At 53.0% G+C, this 5,000-nt stretch overlaps 1 non-coding gene across 1 annotated transcript in view; it reads left to right on the plus strand.

Annotated features, from left to right (window-relative positions):
- Nucleotides 1-3,458: 3,458 nt before the first annotated feature.
- The window catches only part of LOC124773577, a 1,909-nt gene continuing 367 nt past the window's right edge, over nucleotides 3,459-5,000 (plus strand). Inside the window, exon 1 of the ribosomal RNA XR_007014820.1 lies at nucleotides 3,459-5,000. This exon is cut by the window's right edge and continues 367 nt beyond it. This is a non-coding gene — a ribosomal RNA (small subunit ribosomal RNA).

The following is a 5,000-nucleotide window of genomic DNA, read 5'->3' on the forward strand; positions in this document are numbered from 1 at the left end:
ATATTACGCGGAAGAGTTATAACAGACCGAGCCCCACTGCATGAGGGGAGTCTTTGTCACTAATGTACACAGATGGAACATTTTGGACTGGAACCAGATTACCCGTACACACGGCGCTGATTAGTAATCAATGCAGAGCCATCAAACTACAGAATATATATACAACTGTCCGTATACATGCTGAAAGAGTCTGCCCACAATGGGAACCACACGTCAGCCAGCCACTCTGATCACGCACCACTCTCTGCTTCTAACGGGCGCACATACAATATGTAAGCACCAGCATGGAACAACATCCAGTGCATCCTCTCCGCCACATTACACAATCCACACTATCACAACCAGACCAGGAGGTCCATGCGGAAAATACAATATCCCACCCTTTCGACATCCACCATTGCGCAGATCAGGCACCAACACCCACACATGTCCTATACAACGGTGCACCCAACATCACAATAGTACCTCCTGTCACAGCGCACAAACAATGACATGAGTCAAAGACACAGGTCTGACACAAGCATAGAATTGGAGCGCCGCCTCTAATAAGCCAAAGGTGCATCCTGACGTGACAAATCTGATCATGTCACAAGCATTCACTTACTATAATCACTATCAACGAACCTGCCGCCCCCGCCCCCCCCTACACCTTTCCTTACAACAACGTGTAACCTAACCTAACCTAACCTATGTTGTACCTTAACCTAACCTATGTTGTACCTTAACCTAACCTATGTTGTACCTTAACCTAACCTATGTTGTACCTTAACCTAACCTATGTTGTGCCTTAACCTAACCTATGTTGTGCCTTAACCTAACCTATGTTGTGCCTTAACCTAACCTATGTTGTGCCTTAACCTAACCTATGTTGTGCCTTAACCTAACCTATGTTGTGCCTTAACCTAACCTATGTTGTGCCTTAACCTAACCTATGTTGTGCCTTAACCTAACCTATGTTGTGCCTTAACCTAACCCATGTTGTGCCTTAACCTAACCCATGTTGTGCCTTAACCTAACCCATGTTGTGCCTTAACCTAACCCATGTTGTGCCTTAACCTAACCCATGTTGTGCCTTAACCTAACCCATGTTGTGCCTTAACCTAACCCATGTTGTGCCTTAACCTAACCCATGTTGTGCCTTAACCTAACCCATGTTGTGCCTTAACCTAACCCATGTTGTGCCTTAACCTAACCCATGTTGTGCCTTAACCTAACCCATGTTGTGCCTTAACCTAACCTATGTTGTGCCTTAACCTAACCTATGTTGTGCCTTAACCTAACCCATGTTGTGCCTTAACCTAACCCATGTTGTGCCTTAACCTAACCCATGTTGTGCCTTAACCTAACCCATGTTGTGCCTTAACCTAACCCATGTTGTGCCTTAACCTAACCCATGTTGTGCCTTAACCTAACCCATGTTGTGCCTTAACCTAACCCATGTTGTGCCTTAACCTAACCCATGTTGTGCCTTAACCTAACCCATGTCGTGCCTTAACCTAACCCATGTCGTGCCTTAACCTAACCCATGTCGTGCCTTAACCTAACCCATGTCGTGCCTTAACCTAACCCATGTCGTGCCTTAACCTAACCCATGTCGTGCCTTAACCTAACCCACGTCGTGCCTTAACCTAACCCACGTTGTCGCCTAACGTAACCCACGTTGTCGCCTAAACCTGCTCTGTAATTGTTATACGACTCGTTCAATTAGTGTAGTGTTGCCCACCCGCAACCCTCGCAATATAGTTCGCTACTCGCACTCCCCGCTCCCCTGTGTATCGCTTCATGTTAAACACCTTGCAAGTCTTGCTCACTTTCCACATGCTCCTGCTGTACACTGTAATGTGGATGGCAGCAGGACGTACATGCCGCCCCTCCCCACGTCCCCACCTTGCCCCCTGCCTTCGCAAGCTGGTTGGTGAGAACTTTGCATGTTCAATGCCCTCCGCATGCGACGTACTCAGGCTACGTTGTGGTGCGGCCTGTGTCAACTGTCCGCTAATGTCGTACGCGTAAACCACAATCTGTACTGCACATTCGTCCTTATGTACTGAATGATACATCGTGGCACATGTGTGACCGTACAACGACTGCGCCCAAAAACGGCGGACCATACAGTGCAAATATTGTGCACGCAGCTACGTGTCGTCTCCCTATGAGAGCTGGATTGCAGTGTGGTACGCCATAGAGACGTGTGGGAGGAACGGACGCCGTGGATGGCGATCAGCATGAGCTGTCTGTTGATGTATTCGGACCTAGTCGTCTCTCCTCACACACCGTGATGGCATGGTGCACCGCGTTCCATATCTGCGACATGCTACAGAGGCCGGTTGACAGTCGTTCGAGCAATGGACATCGCATACGTACGGGGGCCACCTTCCACGTATTGTCTAGGCGTGCACATTTTGTTGCGTGTATGTGGGCAGACGTAGTGTGGCGTGACACCTGACACAGGCATGCAATAATCGTGGAAGTTGCAAATGGCGATGGACGCCTGCGTTTTCTGGTGAAGTTACGCAAATGAACAAATGGTAACCTGTTGTGGTGCGGTTGTTCTCGCTAGGGGTGAATCGGTGATGGCGACGATAGGTTGAGGTACTAACCGGTTGTTCCAGCGATACCCACCATGCCGACGAAACTGAACGGCATCTGGGTGTGAAGCGATACGCGGCGGTGGCTGGGTGGGACCGTCCCCGGCCGGTGAGGGGGCGCCTCCCGGCGTGCTGGCCGCGCGGTGCGTGGGCGCACGCGCTACAGCCGGCTGGTGGGGGCGGCCAGTGGCAGGCGCGCCGGCCGACGGACGCGGCAGGCGTCGCAGCTGCGCGCCGGCGCACCCTGCGCGCGGCGCCGTGCGGCCAAAGTAGGTCCTCGCGGGCCCGGTGCGAAGCGCGGTGGACATCTTCAGTGTGCTGGTCCGATTGAGGACTGTGTGCGTTGAGGATGCGCTGCCGCCCGGCGCTCGGCGCCGCGACGCCGTCTGCTGCTCGGTCGCCCCAGCGGTTCTCGCTGGTGGTTTGTATCGCAGCTGTGCGGATGTGTTGGCGCGTGCGCTGTGCTGGGAGAGTTCGCTTCGGCACCCAAGTGGGGCTTTTGTCCTTCTGTGGCGCTGGCGTTGGAGCTGCCGGTCACCGTAGGTGGCGCGTGTTGTCTCCCGCCGGCAATGCCACGACAGCACGCTCCCGGGCCTCTGTCGGCAGCGGCAAGCTCAGTTGGGAGCACGGGTGGTCGCACCGAAAGCGTCTACTCGCCTAACTCCGGGCGATTGCGCCTCTCTCGAACCCGACCAAGTACTTGGGACGGCGCTGCGCGCCGCCGGGACCTGAGAGGGTTTCGAGGTGTATTGTGCAGGGGAGCTCAGCCTCCTCCTGTTTGCAGAATGATTGAGCGGACGCTTGCGTGTTCGCGCGGGCCCCCGGGACACACTCCCGGGCGGCCGGCTGCTCAGCTCTAGTTGACGCAGCTCCCTGGTTGATCCTGCCAGTAGTCATATGCTTGTCTCAAAGATTAAGCCATGCATGTCTCAGTACAAGCCGCATTAAGGTGAAACCGCGAATGGCTCATTAAATCAGTTATGGTTCCTTAGATCGTACCCACGTTACTTGGATAACTGTGGTAATTCTAGAGCTAATACATGCAAACAGAGTCCCGACCAGAGATGGAAGGGACGCTTTTATTAGATCAAAACCAATCGGTCGGCTCGTCCGGTCCGTTTGCCTTGGTGACTCTGAATAACTTTGGGCTGATCGCACGGTCCTCGTACCGGCGACGCATCTTTCAAATGTCTGCCTTATCAACTGTCGATGGTAGGTTCTGCGCCTACCATGGTTGTAACGGGTAACGGGGAATCAGGGTTCGATTCCGGAGAGGGAGCCTGAGAAACGGCTACCACATCCAAGGAAGGCAGCAGGCGCGCAAATTACCCACTCCCGGCACGGGGAGGTAGTGACGAAAAATAACGATACGGGACTCATCCGAGGCCCCGTAATCGGAATGAGTACACTTTAAATCCTTTAACGAGTATCTATTGGAGGGCAAGTCTGGTGCCAGCAGCCGCGGTAATTCCAGCTCCAATAGCGTATATTAAAGTTGTTGCGGTTAAAAAGCTCGTAGTTGGATTTGTGTCCCACGCTGTTGGTTCACCGCCCGTCGGTGTTTAACTGGCATGTATCGTGGGACGTCCTGCCGGTGGGGCGAGCCGAAGGCGTGCGACCGCCCCGTGCGTGCTCGTGCGTCCCGAGGCGGACCCCGTTGAAATCCTACCAGGGTGCTCTTTATTGAGTGTCTCGGTGGGCCGGCACGTTTACTTTGAACAAATTAGAGTGCTTAAAGCAGGCAAGCCCGCCTGAATACTGTGTGCATGGAATAATGGAATAGGACCTCGGTTCTATTTTGTTGGTTTTCGGAACCCGAGGTAATGATTAATAGGGACAGGCGGGGGCATTCGTATTGCGACGTTAGAGGTGAAATTCTTGGATCGTCGCAAGACGAACAGAAGCGAAAGCATTTGCCAAGTATGTTTTCATTAATCAAGAACGAAAGTTAGAGGTTCGAAGGCGATCAGATACCGCCCTAGTTCTAACCATAAACGATGCCAGCCAGCGATCCGCCGCAGTTCCTCCGATGACTCGGCGGGCAGCCTCCGGGAAACCAAAGCTTTTGGGTTCCGGGGGAAGTATGGTTGCAAAGCTGAAACTTAAAGGAATTGACGGAAGGGCACCACCAGGAGTGGAGCCTGCGGCTTAATTTGACTCAACACGGGAAACCTCACCAGGCCCGGACACCGGAAGGATTGACAGATTGATAGCTCTTTCTTGATTCGGTGGGTGGTGGTGCATGGCCGTTCTTAGTTGGTGGAGCGATTTGTCTGGTTAATTCCGATAACGAACGAGACTCTAGCCTGCTAACTAGTCGCGTGACATCCTTCGTGCTGTCAGCGATTACTTTTCTTCTTAGAGGGACAGGCGGCTTCTAGCCGCACGAGATTGAGCAATAACAGGTCTGTG

This window comes from Schistocerca piceifrons, unplaced genomic scaffold (assembly GCF_021461385.2).
Source record: "Schistocerca piceifrons isolate TAMUIC-IGC-003096 unplaced genomic scaffold, iqSchPice1.1 HiC_scaffold_954, whole genome shotgun sequence".
NCBI classification, from domain to species: Eukaryota; Metazoa; Arthropoda; class Insecta; order Orthoptera; family Acrididae; genus Schistocerca; species Schistocerca piceifrons.